General features: G+C 46.9%; 1 protein-coding gene across 1 annotated transcript in view; it reads right to left on the bottom strand.

Moving 5' to 3' along the window:
• SHISA6 (shisa family member 6) overlaps positions 1-18,186 on the bottom strand; it is a 256,333-nt gene that overhangs the window by 57,512 nt on the left and 180,635 nt on the right. The gene's annotated exons all lie outside the window — the stretch shown is intronic.

Here is an 18,186-nt window from a genome sequence, read left to right as displayed (position 1 = left end):
TGCAGGTTGGGTTCCAGACCACTGCGATAAAGTCACACAAATTCTTTGGTTTGCCAGTGTCTATAAAAGTTACATTATAGTGTAGTCTATTAAGTGTGCAATAGCGTTATGTCTAGAAAAAGGTGTAATACCTTAATTTAAAAATACTTTATTGCTAAAAAATGTTCACCATCCTTTGAGCCTTCAGTGAGTCGTAATCTTTTTGCCATAGTAACATCAAAGATCGCTGATCACAGATCACCGTAACAGATATAGTAATAATGAAAAAGTTTGAAATATGGTGAGAATTACCAAAATGTGACACCGAGACACGAAGTGAGCAAATGCTCTTGGAAAAATGGCACTGATAGACTTGCTCAAAGCAGGGTTGCCACAAACCTTCAATTTGTAAAAAAAAAAAAAAAGCAGTGTCTGCGAAGTACAGTAGAACACCGTCTGTATTAAATGCCTCCACTTGTGGTGGCTCTGGACCCCTTACCCTCTTCTGCCCAGCTTCTCCAGTCCTGCCTCTACTTCTTTGGGAAAGCTGGTCCCCTCCCCGACGTATCTTTCCCTTCTTACAAATCTATCCTGATAAAAAAGAGATTCTAGCTCTGTTTTAAAAATGCGGGGAGTGGGCGAAAATTTTGTCCCACTGATTACATGTCAGGGAAAACAGTTTGTCCTTTTCAAAAATCAGGAACATATTTGATAGAACGAGGCTGAAGAAACCAAAGGTATGCTAATTTTAAAACTGTCTGATGGGCGAGGAGGCTGATATTGTGAGGGTAAAAGAATAAACTCTTTTTCAGTTGGAGAAGTAACATCATAATAGATTCACCTCTGTGATATTAGGTAGCATAAGGCTCTAATGCTGCCTGCCAATTTATCTCTGCTCAGTTTCTTTTCCAGGGGCAGTTCACTGACAAATTTTTCAGTTTCTTCCATGATTTTTCACCTATTCAAGCCTCTAAGTTTTTAAAAAGTCAATTTTTATAACTTAAAGTTTCCTAGAAAATTGCTCTTTTTATAAATATATTTTAAAAAAACCTATTTTCTGTGTCTGTGGTTTCTTCCCCTATCTTGGTCCTTATTTTGTGTCTTCATATCCCTCTCTCTAGCTCTTTCTCATTACTGGACACTTTCTTCGTGCATTTTATTTGTATTTTGTTTCAGCCACAATTCTTGGATCGACCAATCCATTCTGCTTTGTAATTTATTAATTTCTGCTTTTATCTTTATCAGTTATGCCCTGCAAGTTTCCAAGGATTATTTAATTGTATCTTTCTACATTCTGAGATGAATGGGTAGTTCATTTGCTTTCATTCATTTTTATTCAGCAAATGCACTAACCTTTGCTTTAGAGCCCAATATATGATCACATTTTGAAAATGTCCCACAACGGGAGAGGCCACAGCAGTGAGAGGCCCGCGTACCGCAAAAAAAAAAAAAACCCGAAGAGACTGGGGAGTCTTTGAGATCATTGTCTTAATGTGGTCAAGGTGACAAAAATTAGAGATGATCTTATAATTCATAAATTGGGGAAAGGGTGGTCTCTAACCGAAGTGTGTGTGTGTGTGTGTGTGTGTGTGTGTGCGCGCGTACATGCACACCCTGCTAGTCCATAAACCCTCTGAGGGCAGAGATCATCTCTAGCTTGTTCATCAATATAACCCTGAGGCCAAGAGCAGTACCTGGACATAGTAGATGCCCAGTGAATACTCACTGAATGAATGAATGAATGAATGAAATAGGAGGGGAAAAAACTCTTCCTATCCATAGGAAGTAACTTTGACTGGCTTGCACATACATCTCGGTAATGTTTCCCATGAGACCACTGAAACTAGCCTGAGGTAGAGTCCATGTTAAAGAAAAACCTGTAATTTTTCCAAGTTCTGGGGTTTCCTTGCGGATGCTGTGAGGGAAGACCCAGAGACGTGTTTCTTTGTTTAGAAGGCATTTCGCGATATTTGGGAAATGCAATAGGTAGGCGTAGAAGGGAGAGAAGGGGGTGAGGAGCCAAATCTGCATAACTAAGTCATAAATGAGCAGAAGGTGGAAGAAGGACAGGCCAGGGTGCAGGAAGCCAGCTCAGGGGAAGTGTGGGCTGGGAGAAGATCCCTGTGCAGGGCAGGGCTCAATACATTTCTAGATTCAATGACACCTGACATCAGTTTAGAAATTCTTTCCTGCTCTCAGCTTTTATTTTACCCTCCTAACCCCACATTTTCAGAAGAAGTGTTTATAAAACTTTGTGTGTAAGAGGATGCTTTGGAGGATAAACAGAAGGGAAGGATGGATGGGGTCTGGGGTGCATGGTCTAGAGAAAGAGGATGTCTGACAGAGGAGGGAAGACTGATTCTGGACAGACACGTGGACATGTAAACTGTAGTGTGACTCCGGAATGGACGTGGGTGGGGTGCAAACAAACCCACCGGCTGACTGAATAGTGGGTCCCTAAACATGTCCCCAAAACCTGTGAAAAGTTTACCTTGTATGACAAAAAGGGACTTTGCAAATGTGATTAAGGATCTTTTTTTTTTTAATTGAAGTATAGTTGACTTTCAATGTTATATTAGTTGACGTACAACATGATGATTCAATATTTTTATAGATTATACTCCATAAAAAGTTATTATAAAAATTTGGCTATATTTCCTCTGCTGTACATTGCATCCTTGTATCTTATTTATTTTTTACCTAGTAGTTTGTACCTCTTAATCCCCTTCACCTATCTTGCCCCTCTCCCCACTGGGAACTACTAGTTCGTTCTCTATAGCCGTAAGTCTGTTTCTGTTTTGTTATAGTCTTTTGTTCTATATTTTTAGATTCTGCATATAAGTGAAAACATACAGTATTTGTCTTTTTCTGACTTATTTCACTCAGCATAATACCCTCCAGGTCCATTCATGTTGTTGCAAACAGCAGAATTTCATTCTTTTTTATGGCTGAGTAATATTCCATGGTATATATATACCTACCACATCTTCTTTGCCCTTTCATCTGCTGATAGATACTTAGGTTGCTTCCATATCTTGGCCATTGTAAATAAGGATCCCGAGATGGGGAGATTGCTCTGGGCTATCTGGGTGGGCCCAATGTAATCACGGGGTACTTTTAAGAGGGACACAGGAAGGTTAGAGTCAGAGAAGGGGATGTGATGATGGAAACAGAGCTTGGAGTCATGTGGTCACAAGCCAAGGGATGCAGTCAGCCTCTAGAAGCTGGCAAAGGTGAGAATTCTCCCCTAAAGCCTCCAAAAGGAACCCAGCCCCATAACACCTTGATTTTAGCCCAGTGACACCTATTTTGGACTTCAGACCACAAGAACTATAAGATCAACTTGAGTTGTTTCAAGCCACTAAGTTTGCAATTTGTTACAGCAGCTATAGGAAACTAATACCATATTTTTCCACAGAGAGCTAGGAAAAGCTCACCCTTCAGAGACGGGAGGCAGATGGCAGGGTTCAGATGAATATATGGGGAAGGGGTGGTAAGTTCTGATCACCTGAACATTCTGGTTCAGCAGTAGGTAGTTCAATGTGGCTTCCTTTCCCCCATCTTAATTCTACACACCAGAGACCCATGAAAAAGCTAGGGCTTGGGGGCTGACGGAGATGGGAACTGTCATTCACAACACACAGCCTCTAACCTCTCCATCAGCCATCCTCCACCAGTATCCCAGGTAGGAAAGGACTGATTGGCAAGTCCAATGAGTAGACCATTGAGCAGAAAGGCAGGTCCTAAAGTTGCTGAGCTGGGTGGGACCTGCATCCAATCTTGCCTCATCACAGATGAGGACCTGAGGTCCAGATTAGCGACTTGTCCAAGTTCCAACGGCAAGTACAGAGCAGAAGAGGAATCAGAACCTCAGGCTGCCCACTTCCAAGCTCTAGAAATGCCCTTGCCCAGGACTGTGCCCTGGTACAGGCTGTCTGACCTCTCACCTGAAGGCGACGTTCTGCTGAAGTGCACAGGTGAGTGAGCCAGTCTGGAGCGCCCAGGTGATTATCTGTGACTACAGGGCCACATCATCCTCGGCTTCTTTCCCTGTCCAGCATCCGTGGATAAGGACTTCACTGGTTGGTGGATTCTAAGCAATCCCAGGCTCTATGTTGGCATTCTTGACTTGATGACGGGCACGTTCTTTTATTCTCTGGATGTTTGCATTCATAAGTCCATGTGTTGGGCAAGCACAACTGGTCAGCCCCTGTAGGCGGGTACCGTGCTGGGGGGCCTGAGTGCTGAGAGCCCCACACCCTGGCCCAGCTCCCAGCACAGGCGTGTGGATGGTGTGAGCACAGGTGGCTGCAGCCCACCCTCGGCCTGGAGGCGGGTGAACGCAGCCCCACTGCTCTGCCCCACCCACAGTGCCTTCCCCAGGACTCCGTCTTATGAGAACCTTCCTTGACTTGAGTTTTTTCAGCGTTGGGTTTAGGGTGGCGGCAGAGCGGATGTTTCCGTTATTAGCAGGGTTGAGTTGGGAGCAATGGAGGCAACAGGACTGTTTATAAGCTCTCTCTCCTCAAAGCGTGTTTCTTCTGGAGTCGGAGGCCAAGCTTCCAAGGGCCCCCAGCACACAGGCAGTCGTGTGAAGTGCAGTGAGGTCAGGCTGCCCTTCTGAAGGGCATGGCCAGGTGGGAAGCTCGGCTTTGGAGCAATGTAACCCCTGGGGCTCCTCCACAAAGCGCAGGACTTGGGCAGAGGAGGGAGAACATGCTGGCTTCCGGGTGATGGGGCTTAAGGAAGGGGAGCCAGGGCAGGAGTAGTGGGAAGGGGGGCGGGTCACATGGAGACAGCCAGGACGTGGTGGAGGGTGCAATGTGGCTCCTGCATTGGATAGACACTTTCATTTCTCCTGGGGGCCGGCAGCAAGGACCGCTTGACTAGAGGAGCTAAGGAAATAGCCTAGCTGGTCTAAGTGACTTCTTTCTGAGTTCCCTCCCATGTGTTAACTTCCAGGCTCTCCCAAATGCCTCTTCCCTCCCTTTCGCTGAGGACCAGACTTACTCTCCCCCGCCCGCATCAACACCAGCGCCCCGCTTACTGAAGGCTGAGAAGACTTACCGATGTGATTTTAGGAAGCCTACCAGCTCTTATCGTCTCTGCCCAAGACAGAGAGCCTGTCAACTAGATTCTGATTTGGGGAAACCAGAAAACACGCCTCGAAAAGTTAGCAATGGTGGCTGTAAGTCATGTTCTTAACCCAGTATGATGTTTTAAAATATGCAGTAAGTGTTTATTATGCGCAGGGGACAGGAGATAGTAAGAAATGCTTTATGTGGCTCAATCCCTGTCCTCCAGGACCTGATCATTTAATGTAGGACCTCAGCCATATACCATATGCCAAGAGTAGCAGTGCAAGGCTGAATGTGAGAGGCATCGTGAATATTCAGATTGTTTAAAAAGCAGACACAATTGTTATAGCCAAGGCTTCCTGGGGTGGTGGCCTCTGTATTAAGTTCCGAATGCCTTGTGGGGTTCAGTCAGCTGGAGATGGAAAGGCAGAAGGAGCAGAGAGCAAAGTGGGAAGCAGGAAAGGACCCAATGTGTCGGGAAGATGGGGAGTGAATCCGTAAGCCAGATCCTGTGGCTGATGAAGTGGGAGCAGCTGGGGGAGGTCGAGTGGTTGAGGACAGTGAGTGCTGGTCTGAGTCGCTGACTCAGGGGCAGAGGGTGGCAACAGAAAGTATGTGAGAAAACTGAAAACAGGACCAAAGTGCTGACTTTGGGATTCCTTCAACAAACAGCCTGAACCTTATAAAAAGGAATTTCCTCTTTGGCTTGTTTTCTTTGCCTGGGGGCAGGATGGGGTCTTTCCCCACTATGGGACTCTGAGCTTTCTGGCTGTCTTTTCCAGGGGACACAACACATTCATTTCAAAGAAGTGAGCATGTGATGTGATAGGGGCCTGCGTGCCAAGGAAAGCTGTTACCAGGGGGAGGGGGCCAGTTCTACCTCGTTCTATAAGACTTGAAGATCACTCAGGAAAATGGAGTTTCTCCTCCCTTAACCCCCTAAATCTATGAGAAGCATGTTTTCCTTTGAGCGATGGGTCCAGGGCCCAGGTGATTGAGCGAATTATGGGGATTGAGCTAACTGATGCTAACAATGACAGTTCATGCAAATAGGAGGAAAACCCCACAAAATCTACTGATCCTATGGCTTATGGTACCTTGTAAATTTAAACAAAACCCTCTGAACCATCTTTAATGCAATAGCTCTTTCCCAAATGCCTTATAGGTGCTTGGCATGTATTTACAAAATGCATAAGCAAACGATTTTTCTCATCACATCACACTTGAGATCTATGAGGCTTACGACCTACATGTCCATCAATAAGGGGCTGGCTAAAGAACTGATGGCACATTTATACTTTGAAGTACTATGTAGCCATTAAAACAAGAACATGATAGAACCAAATGAGGTGACCAGGGACATGCTCCATGACATACCGTCCAATGAAACCTTCCAGACCAACATGGATAGCATGATTTTGCTTTCATATAAAAATGTGTGTATATACACACATAGATATGCACTAAAGCAGAGCAAAATATCTCAAAAGATTCTGTTAAAGGCATTCAAGTAATGGAGGGCAGGACTGGAAGAGAAAAGGGTGCAATTTCCACTTCGTCCTTTCATCATGATAAAGGGTGGGATTTGAGGCAACTTTTTATTTTCTTCTTGTTCTTCTGTGTTTTTTAAAAGTAAAAACCTTTTAAAAGATTCATGAAGGGTTTTCCCTATTTAAAGGAGTCATTTCATAAAGTGAAGAACAGTAACAGCTATTACTTGTGGAGTGCTTGCTGTCTGCCAAGCCCTATGTCAGGAGCTTTACAACATTGTCTTGTAGATTCAGCCCCCTTTGGAAGTAGATACCATTATTATCTCTATGTTACGGAAGAGGAAACAGGCTCACAGAGGTTAAAAACCTCGTTGGAGGTCCCACGTCAGCATGTGGTGGAGCCAGCATTTCATTTGTGGTGTGGTGGCCACACAGGCCACTCCTGGTCTGGTACCACCAATCCACCCTGAGTCCACCTGCTGCCCATGGCGCATTCCTCTCTCGACTGCACGGCCTCCTAGGTGGTTCTGTTCCCCATCTTCCTCCCTGAAATTCAGTCTCCACAGAGCTGCCGAACTGATCTTTTAAAAAACATTAATTTAGATAATGCCCTGGCAGTCCAGTGGTTAGGACTCCACGCTTTCACTGCCAAGGGCCTGGGTTCAATCCCTGGTCGGGGAGCTAAGATCCTGCAAGCCGTGCAGAGTGGCCAAAACAAACAAAAAACATTAATTTAATCGCGTCATGCCCCTGCTTCAAATCCTCCCACTGCCCTTGGAATAAAATCCAAATTCCTTGATGCCCCTCGGAGTTCAGTTCCTAGAACAAGTCACGCACTCCCCGCCTTGGGGCCTGTATGCTTTCAGCTCATCTGTGCAGAGAGCACTTTCTTTGCCTTGCATAGGCTGGCTTTCTCTTGGCTACCGCATCTCAGTTTAAATGACTTCCCCTCGGAAAGGCCAAACCTGATCTCTCCAAATAGGCCCACCTTATTATTCTCCTCCACACATCCCTGTTGATTTCTGTCACTGAATTTACACAATGTGTAATTAACTAAACTAATTATTTTGTTTACTTATCATCCTTCTCCCTCTACTAAACAAGGGCAAGACCCGTGTTTCTCATATTCATTGCTGTGTCCCCAGCACCTAGCACAATGCTGAGATCTAGCAGGTGTTCAACAAATTCAATGTCAAATGAATGAGCTGGCTCCGAAAATGACATAGGGTGTTACAGTTGACAAAACACTGTCAGTCGTATTTATTATCTCCAGAAGGAGGGAAGTCAAAGGGAGCTCTCATGGAGGGTTGTGTAACCGTCGGCAGTGATGCTGGTGGAGGCTACAGAGGAGATCCTGATGATAACGTCACCCATTGGCAGTCAGATGGCTCTCCATCCTGGGTCCAGCTGGAGCGCTGGGAGGTTCAGAGGTCGTCTGATCCACTTCCAGGGGCCACTTGGTAGACAGCTGGGTTAAGACGAGAATCTGTGATCTTGGAACACCTCTTGGCCCCCCGTGGGGAGAAACCCTTCCTGGTGGCATCCTTAGCTAGCATGCATCCTTGCTGGATAAGCCATTCTTCCTCCAGGGCATGCCTTACACATCATAGATTCACGGTGACGTTGCCTTCTTCCACTCAGCGGGAAGCAGAAAGAAGGAGGGGAGGGGAGGAATGAGCTTTAATCCCTGTTCTCTGTCCCCTTGCCCCATTTCTCTAAACTTGCTGGTATCTTTTTCCCTTTTGTATGGCTTTGCCTGAAATAATTGTTCTATTTCTCTAAAGTTCGCTCATTTCCAGTTGTCCGCCAACATCAACGCAACTGTGAATTGCGTCTGTATTGACACTTTTGGATGTAGAGTTGCGTTAACTACATTTTCTTATTTTCCGTATTCTCGATGCTCTGGGATCTGATGCCATGCTGAGCAGGGGAAGGTACTGCCCCTCTGGGGTTTGCTAATTCTTAGCAATTGTGAGTGACTCGCCTGTGGGCACACATTTCATATGCAAATTAGCCAATTCAGAGCCCACATCCCCGTTCCCCCTTCTCCTCTGTGGTCTCTTACACTCTAGACCACTATCCACCTGCCTTAATCACTGGAGGGCCAGGTACCAGACAACTAGGGATGGCCCCTATGCCTCAAAGCCCACTGAAATTATTCAAATTATTCAAACCTGTTTATGCTGCCCTGCTTTGTCTTTCCTGCAGAAATCACAATAAAGGCTCTCAACCATGCTTCTCCATCATACCCCCTGCCTCCCCACGGACCCTGGTATTTCCCCTTACGGCCTTTCTTGCGGTAAGGGGAATCTGAGACTACCTAGGGATCTGAGACTATCAAAACTTCTTCCTTCATGACAGCCATTTCCATGTCCCCATGTCTTACTATACCTTACTATATAAAACAAATCCTAAGTAAATATCAAAATAAGAGTGTTTTCTATTAAGCTGTGTATCAAGAGATGCTTTTTATATCTATCGTACATGTTTTCATTTTTAAGAGCTTCAATTATTTTTAACAGATGCAACACACACTCTTTGGATATACCAACAGTTCCTGATGAAGACAGAAACCTTGAGATATTGATTCACGAATTAACTGATAAGACTGATACTGGAAAAAACAATGCCTCTATGTTGCAAGCACACTTGTTATCCCGGTCACAATCCATTGATTTTGGCTTTCTGTCCGTCATTAACTGATTAAGACATAGAGACTTGTCACCTCTCTGTAGGCTCAACCATGCCCTGGGGCCAGGAGCAAGGGGTGGGCTTTGCCGCCTCAAACACTAGATGTCTGGTGTTCTCTCGGGACCCTCTTCCCCTCACAGCCGGTCTGGTGGATTATCCAAGTCCTGGATCTGCTCAGAAGGGAGAAGTATAAAAGCTCATCACTCTTTTTATTTTTCAGCCCCAGATGCAAACATTGCTGGGTTTCGCTGCTAGACTTGGGTCCATCACGTTTACCAAGGAAATCAGATTTTCTTGGAGGCTGTCCTGGCGCCTAACCCTGCCGATTGCCAGGCAGTGGAAAAGTTCTTCCTTCCTACGTCCGGACAGCCCCCCCCTTGTGGCCGGCCATGCCCTTCTCTTCCTGTTCTGGCCTCATCGTGCTGGGCATCACCATCCTTCTTGCAGAAAATTTCCACCGACTTGCACATTGTTATTTGTTCTCCTCCACAATAAATCAAACAGATGGCTTCATCTTTTCCTCACAGGTCCTATTTTCTGGCCTTTAATCATGTTTGTTGCTTAATGTGGGCCGATCCACTGGGCAGCTGATTGTCTGAGACCTCTGCGGCCGAGGCCGTCCACGGGCCCTCCTGAGCTCGTCTGGGTTCTGGGGTTTGATAAGCTATCGCTCCTACCGGCAGGCTGGATATTAAACAGCTGGGGGCTCTCTGCAGCCATTTCAGGGACTTGCCCAGAAGACAAGGAAGCAATTTCAGAGACAAGAAGCAATTGCTTTAAGGCTCCATCCTGTTCCCTCAAAGTGCTCTGCACGCAGGAAGATGAGGGAGGAAGGAGCCGGGCTCCGTGTTTCAGACTCTGCACCGTTCCTATTATTTCCCACTCACATCGCCGGCTGGCTTGACTGGGGCTCCGGAGTGTGGACCGTATCACACATCTCCTTCCTCCTCCAGACACTGAAGAGCACGTAAAAGATAACACACGGGCTGAGTCCAGGTAGAAAAGGGCCTTCCTTTTTCATTCATTAGACATTTATCGAGCATCTATCACGTGCCAGGCATTGTGCTCCACATGGCAAAGTAAAGATGAAGGATGAATAAGATCTAGATCCCGCCCACCTGCCCCCATCGACACTGGGGTCTGGTAGACAGACAGATAGATACAAGCAAAGAACTCTTTACTATCAAGGGCAGGCAGTGAGAAATGCGTTATCGGGGCAGGTTATTAATATTCAGGAGGCAGTCCAGAGGAGTACAAGATTCTTTCCGTGGAGGAAGGGAAGGCCTCATTGGCGGACGGAGCATTTGGCATTGGTCTTGTATTCACAGCGTCTTTCGCATATGACTGCATTTAGTTTTCACATCAACCCAATGATGCGGGCAGGGGTTACGCCCACTTGTCAAGTGGGATATCAGTGTTCAGAGAGGTTGGGTGATCAACCGAAGGCCACCAGAGGGAAGGTGGCAGGTGTGCAGGGAGCCTAAGTCTGGGAGCAGTGTCGTATCATCTTGCTCCTCAGGAGAGGAGGGTGGGCCAGGAAAAGGCACTGCACCTGGGGCCGGTTCTCCAGTGGACGCCCAATTGGTACAAGGGCACAAAGGTGGTTTTAGCCCTTAACAAGGGGGCCTGGTCCAGCTTACAAGTTTGCAGAGGGCCTTCTCATCCTGGCTGTTAACGACTGTCTGCATCCATGGTGCTTCTCCCCCGGGACTATAGATCCTCCCTGCCACACGGCCTCATCCATCCTCATTAGCTCATGGTCAGCCACGCTCAACAGGGCGTCCACAGAAACAGCTGCTCCTTCTTCAGTGCCTGCTTCCAGAGGGCTCAGAGCTCAGTCCTTGGCTCACATAACCTTCTCTATTCCCCGACAACAAACCCAGAGGAGGGAGAGAGACGGACAGGTGATGAGGGCAGTGTCCACCGACTGGCCCTGCAAAGCTTCCCCATTTCACCCACGTAACATCACAATGGGCAGACACTGTCTCCACCTTACAGATGAGAAAAGGGAAGCCCGAGAAAGTTCTATTATTACCCAAGAGATTCTCACTCGTTCGACTTAAGAAGGATAAGCTTTGTCAAGAATTTATGACAAGTCTTACTTAACACATGGTCAGTGCTCAGTAAATGCTGGTTGTTGCGTTGATGATACAGCTTTTGTGAAGCATCCGTATCTCCTCTATCTTTATGGATGGCAGTGGAAAACCAGGATCTCCACTAAATTCACGGAGAGCTTCTATTCTGCAAGCGTTGTGGGGGTTAACCTGGGTTGTAACTGTGGTCTGTGCAGGTGGGAGTGTAATTCAGAAAACGCTCGTCTGGAAGAGTAGAGGCAGGTTAAGGCATAAAGGATTGATGGGTTGGGATTCAGGACAATGGCAGAGAGATGAGTGACAGGGACAGCACTGGGGGGGGCAAGGGAAAGGGACATGGGCCACAGCCCAGGGAAAGCTGCATGCATTAGAAAGACCACATGTATATAAGGGAGAAGACAGGCCCTATGGAGCTTTTCTGGCATAATAAATATTCAGTTGGTCACCATGAATATTCAACTGGGCAGAGACTGCAGGGGTGGACCCTTGAGGGAGCTGGAACTGACAGGGGGACTGACTTTTTTCAAGAGTCTCCCAATATCGGGGAGCATATGCCAACAGCACAGAACTGGACGGGGTCATAGGTGGAGGCAAAGGGCTAGGAGCTTCAGCAAAGAGAGGTAGGTGAGTGACAGCTGGCAGGGGCTAAGGGTCTGCTAGAAGGACTTGGAAAGCCTCGCTCAGTTGAACAGCCAGGCCACACAGTGGAACTGTGGGTCTTATTATTTTCATTTGTGTGCAACTGTCTACCACGTCTAACGGGACATTTTCCTGCTTGGCAGGTTCTTATAAAATCACAGAAACACAGCTCTAAAGAGAAAATTAAAGACAGACACCGACTCCTGTCATCTTTAACCATGTAAGGGGCCGGCAGGGCCGTTGGTGGGGACCAAGGGGGCAGGCCCCTGCCTACCTCCAGAAGGATATCCTCAAGATTATACCTTTTACTTACTGGCTTCTGATAACAATTTCATCAGAGGACATGGCTCTGTAGCTACAAAATGAAATTTGTGAAAAACTGCTCTCGCATCCCCAGGTATCATTTTACGGAGGTGGATGCCAGGAGCCAGAGAAGGCAAGAGTCTTGCTTCAGTGACAGAATCCAGGCTGAGACATAGTTCCATTCACTCTAGTCCAGTTTCTGCTCTTTTTGCTCTGTCTGCAAAAGAGGATGTTCATGGGGCTGCCGCCAGCTCACTTGGTGCCTTTGGATGAATTAGGAAAAGGGGGGTGCCCCTGGGTGGTCACAGCCCCAGCGAGCAAAAAGCCCTTCTGCCAGGTGCCTCTGGGTAGAGCACAGCCAGTAGCACCCTGTGTGATGACAAATGAGAAGTGGGTCTGGGGCTTCCCTGGTGGCGCAGTGGTTAAGAATCCGCCTGCCAGTGCAGGGGACACAGGTTGAAGCCCTGGTCCAGGAAGATCCCACATGTCACGGAGCAACTAAGCCCGTGCGCCACAACTACTGAGCCTGCGCTCTAGAGCCCACGAGCCACAACTACTGAGCCCACATGCCACAACTACTGAAGCCCGTGCGCCTAGAGCCTGTGCTGCACAGCAGAAGAAGCCACCGCGACGAGAAACCCGCGCACTGCAGCAAAGAGTAGCCCCTGCTCACCGCAACTAGAGAAAGCCCGCGCGGCAACAAAGACTCAACAGAGCCAAAATAAATAAATAAATAAGTTAATTAATTATTTAAAAAAAGAAGTGGGTCTGGTGGGGGCCAGGGTGCCATTGACGTAGGCTCCTTCCTCCCTCCAGTCTTCCATCTCCCAGTCACTCACTTTTTAAAACTGTGCATTTAGTAAATGTCTCCTGTATGCACAGTGACACATTCCTGACTCTTCTGGTACAAAACTCCACTGGAAAGGTAAAGGGATGAGTTTATACTGACAAAGGGCTTTTCCAACCATGACAACTTTAACTTGCTAAGGTGAGGGTAAGAGACTGGCAGAGACTGTGATACTTAGAAGAAGTGAGTCAGGGTGAAGGTGCTTTTAAGACAACATGGACTCCTCCTTCTTTGGATTTTTGCTGTCAAACTGCAATGCTTCATGCTCAGTGGGAGAAAATGGGTTAGTGCTGAACAGCAGTGATTTGGAGAATATCTTCAAATGATGCTTATGGTTTTGAGGGCAGGGAGACTCCTAAGAACTTTCTGATGACAAGAAGGGTCTGGAAGTGGTCCATCGCCACAGACTCAAACAGCTCCCAATGCACTGCCCTGACAGGGGGGAGGGGTAGACCCTTCAAAAATGGTATGCAAGCCCCTCCCGTGGTTTCTGTGCAGGGTGGTTGGGAACGTCAGGGAGACAGAACTCTACGGTGGGATGAGAACCGTCAGTTCTGGGCTCTTCTGGGGGCAAACTATGGAGGCCTGTGTGCTGTTCTCATAAAGAACGTCATTTGGTGCAATGCTTCTGTTTGTACATTCATTCATTCTTTGAATATACTTAAAACACCTATGTGCCAGCAACTGTCCCATCCCAAGTACTAGACACAGCCTGGATGAGATCCCTGCTTTAAAGTCGCTGCAGCTTTAGTTGGGAAGATGTAGATAACAAAAGGGTGAACAAATTAATATAAAAATAAACAGTTCGGGGGACTTCCCTGGCAGTCCAGTGGTTGGGACTTCACCTTCCAATGCAGGGGGTGCAGGTTTGATCCCTGTTTGGGGGGCTGGGGTCCCACATGCCTCATGGCCAAGAAACCAAAAGACATAGAACAGAGGTACTATTGTAACAAGTTCAATAGAGACTTTGAAAATGGTCCACATCAAAAATAAACAAACAGTTCAGATAAGTGCCACAATAGATATAAAGGGCCTCCTCTGAGAAGGTGACGTTTAAACTAGGGTGCAGAGAAGCCAACACATGCGGAGCCCAGAGAAGAGCATTCCACAGAGGGGGCAGCCCTGAGGTGGAGGAGAACACAGCTCATGGAACTTAAAGAAGGTCAGCTGATCACGGCCGAAAGAGCGCAGAAGGGAGTGGACAGATGCCTGAGCTGTAGGTAGGGCCCAGACCACCAGGTGCTCTCAAGGCCAAGTGCAATGGAGCACTGATGGGGGGCTTGAAGTGGAAGTTACCTGATCCAATCAGTGTTTTAAAAGGATCACTCTGGCTTCTCTTTGGAGCATGGAGAGCAGAGAGGGTGTGGGAGATGTGTAGCCCAGCCCAGACATAATGGTGACTTACATCGAGGTGGTGGCAGTGAGGATGGACCAAAATGGACTGTTTGAAGCTACAATGTGGAGGTCAAACCTTGAAGACTTGCTGATAAATTGAATGTGGGGAGTTATGGAAAGAGAGTGATGAAGAACGATTTCAAAACACAGCCACTTGGTAAAGTAGTTTGGCTTATTGGTTTATATAAGCCAATTTTACGTGGTGATGGGGAAGCTGGTCACGTAGGTAAGAGACCCCCGGCATGAACAGACTTGGGGCGTCCTGGCACCAAAATGCTTGGCACGTATGCTGGTGGTGGTTCAAGACCTGGGGACAGCACGTGTCCCGTGTGTCAGCCCGCGCCTGAGATCGCCAGACCCCTTTCACTGCATATCCTTCTGCTATTGCTGTGCTATAATCTTATCCTATAATAAAAAATGTTCTGTATATATAAACTATTTGGGTCTTGTGTGTCCTTATAGAGATGGAACGCTTACGGGAATTAGCGTGTAATTTGCACAGGCCTTTACACTTGCTTTTCTGACACCTGAAATGCCAGGAGATTTCTCCCTCCCCTCCAGCTCACATCTTATCTCCAAGGAGATCTCAACGCCACCCTTCCAAGGGGTCTCAACCACTGTCTTTCCACCTCACTGATCTTCGCCTTAGGGGGCTTTAGCACTTGGTTAAATTTATCCTACCATTCTTGGGCATCACAATTTAACAAGAAGCAAATTCCAATGCAGCCAGTTAGTATAGCTATACAAAAATCTGGGAAGTTAACCTGTCCAAGCTTCAGTTTCCCCATCAATAAAATGGGACGCTAATGCCTACTGCAGCGGATCATTGACCATTTGAACAAAATAACGTAGGAAGAGTGCCTGACGTTCTAGGAGCCGGCGATGCGTCTTCGCTCTTTTTCCCTTCCCGTATTTTCTTTCTCTTCCAAAGAGACCGTAAACTCTGTATTAGAAGGAATGGCTTTTTTACATTTGCATGCTTTCCCCCAAAGCAAAAAGCCCAGTGGGACCCAAAATAGAAACTTAAATCACGGAGTTAAGACTGTCATGAGAAAGCCAGTGTGTTACTATGTGGCACGATTCATGTTGAGTGCAATTCCATGGAGGCACTGGCTTGGCTTGAGATGACTTGAATCTTAGGAACCCTCCCTTCTTATCGTTTTAATACGCTTATGCAAGAGTATTTTTGAGAACTAAGTAAAATGATGTGGGCAAAGTTCCTGGTGCTTAGGAGATATTCCATAAATGTTAGTTGTCAGCTTTGGTGCTTTTTTTCCTTCCTCTCCCAGGGAGGTAATAAATGAGGCAGTTATACCCTAGTGTTCACAGCAGCACTATTCACAATAGCCAAGACATGAAAGCAACCTAAGTGTCCACTGACAGAGGAATGGATAAAGATGTGGTACATACATACAATGGACTATTACTCAGCCATAAAAAAGAATGAAATATTGCCATCTGCAGCAACATGGATGGACCTAGAGATGGTCATACTAAGTGAAGCAAGTCAGACAGAGAAAGACAAATGTCATATGATACCACTTATATGTGGAATCTAAAAAAGTGTTACAGATGAACTTATTTACAAAACAGAAACAGACTCACAGACATAGAAAACAAGCTTATGGTTACCAAAGGGGAAGGAGGGAGGGACAAATTAGGAGTTTGGGATTAACGGATACACACTACTATATGTAAAATAGATAAACAATAAGGACCTACTGTATGGAACAGGGAACTATATTCAATATCTTGTAATAACCTATAATGGAAAAGAATCTGAAAAAGAGTATGTATTTCCATCAGTCACAGAACATGCCAGCCGTGGAACACTTGGGTTTAGAGTGGAAGATAATGGGCAGAAGAACGATTCTTCGAAGAGATAATGGCATAGCTTGTGATCGGGACTTAACAAGGCAGCTCTCCCGTGAATCCATCACAGAGGACCAAGGAGGAACCTGTCAAATCAGTAAGGGTACTATATATGGAGACAAATGAAATGCCTGCCTTCTCTCTGAAAAGGTTTAGTTAGAAAAAAAAAACCAAAAAAACCCTGTGGAGGCTGGAGTGGGGTGAACTGCTAATGAGTCTGGCGTTAAGAGATCTGTGTTAACAGGAAGGAGGTGGCTTTTTCCCAGGTTTGATTCAGCCTGTTCCGGGGAGCTGCAGGGGCGTCTTCTCTAAGGTCAGCACAGTTAAGCTGAAATACTCAGTTGCTCATTATTTCCACAGATTACACCACTATCCTCAGAGTATCTTAGGAATGAGACAATAGCCCCACGTCGGGTGAGTTAGTCCAGCCCTAAATTTCCGAGGATGTCGTCCTCAATTCAGAGATCCTTCCTTCTCCTTAATTTCCTTCCCTCCCCAGAAAACTGAATGCTGTAGGTGACTCTGGTTCTGAATGTCACCTTGACACCATTTCTTGTGCTGAGAAGTATATTACTTGTTTTTCATGCCTGTGGCTTTATTTACACCAGAAGGCAGTTCATTGTTATTGAGGCAAAGGCCATGGCCCTCTGCTGCCTCTGGAAGAAGCAAGATGGCACCCAGTCTCAGAGGAGAAGCCTCAGCTGGGACTCCAAGAGTCTGGACAGGAGCAAGATCACAGGGTGAAGGTTTTGAAGGAGGAAAATGTTGGGGATGAGACCGTGCCTGCCCATTCGGGTGCTCAGACTGAAAAACGTAGAAGGTTCTGGAAGCCACATCTCCCTGGCTCCTCTCACATTTGTGGGAGGGGAGCAGGCACAGTTATTCCTGTTTTCAGACAAGGAATCTGCAGCTCAGAATTGAAGTGTCTTGCACAAAGGCAAACACAAGATGCAAATCTCGTGAACTCCATGTGTGGAAGCTGTGTCAGGTGGCGGGTCAGAGATGTCCAGAGAGGAGAACAAGGATGTATCTCCTGGACTGGACACAGCAGGAAACCACATTGACTCCTGCATCTGCCCACATGTGGATTTCATTTTTATCTGTCTGCTGCAGTTTCCTTTCATTCAATATTTGTCTAAGAGTGTTCTGCTGACTGCTGCCTTTCTGGGGTGAGGGTTGAGGAATTGGATTAGGAATGTTACATCCTCAGTAATTAGCACAACAGACTTGAACAGAGGCAGCAACAAGGACAGAGAGTGGTTGAGTTGAGTTTCCATAGTTCGTAGTTCGTAAGGCTCTGAGTGTTTGTCTTTGGAAAAGGACCCACCGCAGATGAAAGCCCAATGTGTGTGTGTGTGTGTGTGTGTGTAGGTCTGTATGTTTTTATCACACATAGATTCATGGGACCTCTCCCACAATCAAAAGACGCACAGATCCATCCAACCACACCGCTTTGGTCCATGCTGTCCCCTCTGCATACAGCATCCTTCCTCACTCGCTATTCCTCAGTTTGGCCAACCCCTGCCCATTTTTCAAGACTCAGCCCACAGGTCATCTCCTTTAAAAAACTTTCTCTGGGGCTTCCCTGGTGGCGCAGTGGTTGAGAGTCCGCCTGCTGATGTAGGGGACGCGGGTTCGTGCCCCGGTCTGGGAGGATCCCACGTGCCGCGAAGCGGCTGGGCCCGTGAGCCATGGCCGCTGGGCCTGCGCGTCTGGAGCCTGTGCTCCGCAACGGGAGAGGCCGCAGCAGTGAGAGGCCCGCGTACCTCAAAAAAAAAGAGGCCCGCGTACCGCAAAAA

This window comes from Neophocaena asiaeorientalis, unplaced genomic scaffold, assembly GCF_003031525.2.
Source record: "Neophocaena asiaeorientalis asiaeorientalis breed wild unplaced genomic scaffold, Neophocaena_asiaeorientalis_V1.1 scaffold540, whole genome shotgun sequence".
Taxonomy (NCBI): domain Eukaryota; kingdom Metazoa; phylum Chordata; class Mammalia; order Artiodactyla; family Phocoenidae; genus Neophocaena; species Neophocaena asiaeorientalis.
Note: the sequence above shows the minus strand (reverse complement) of the source record. Positions and strands in the feature narration are given on the sequence as shown.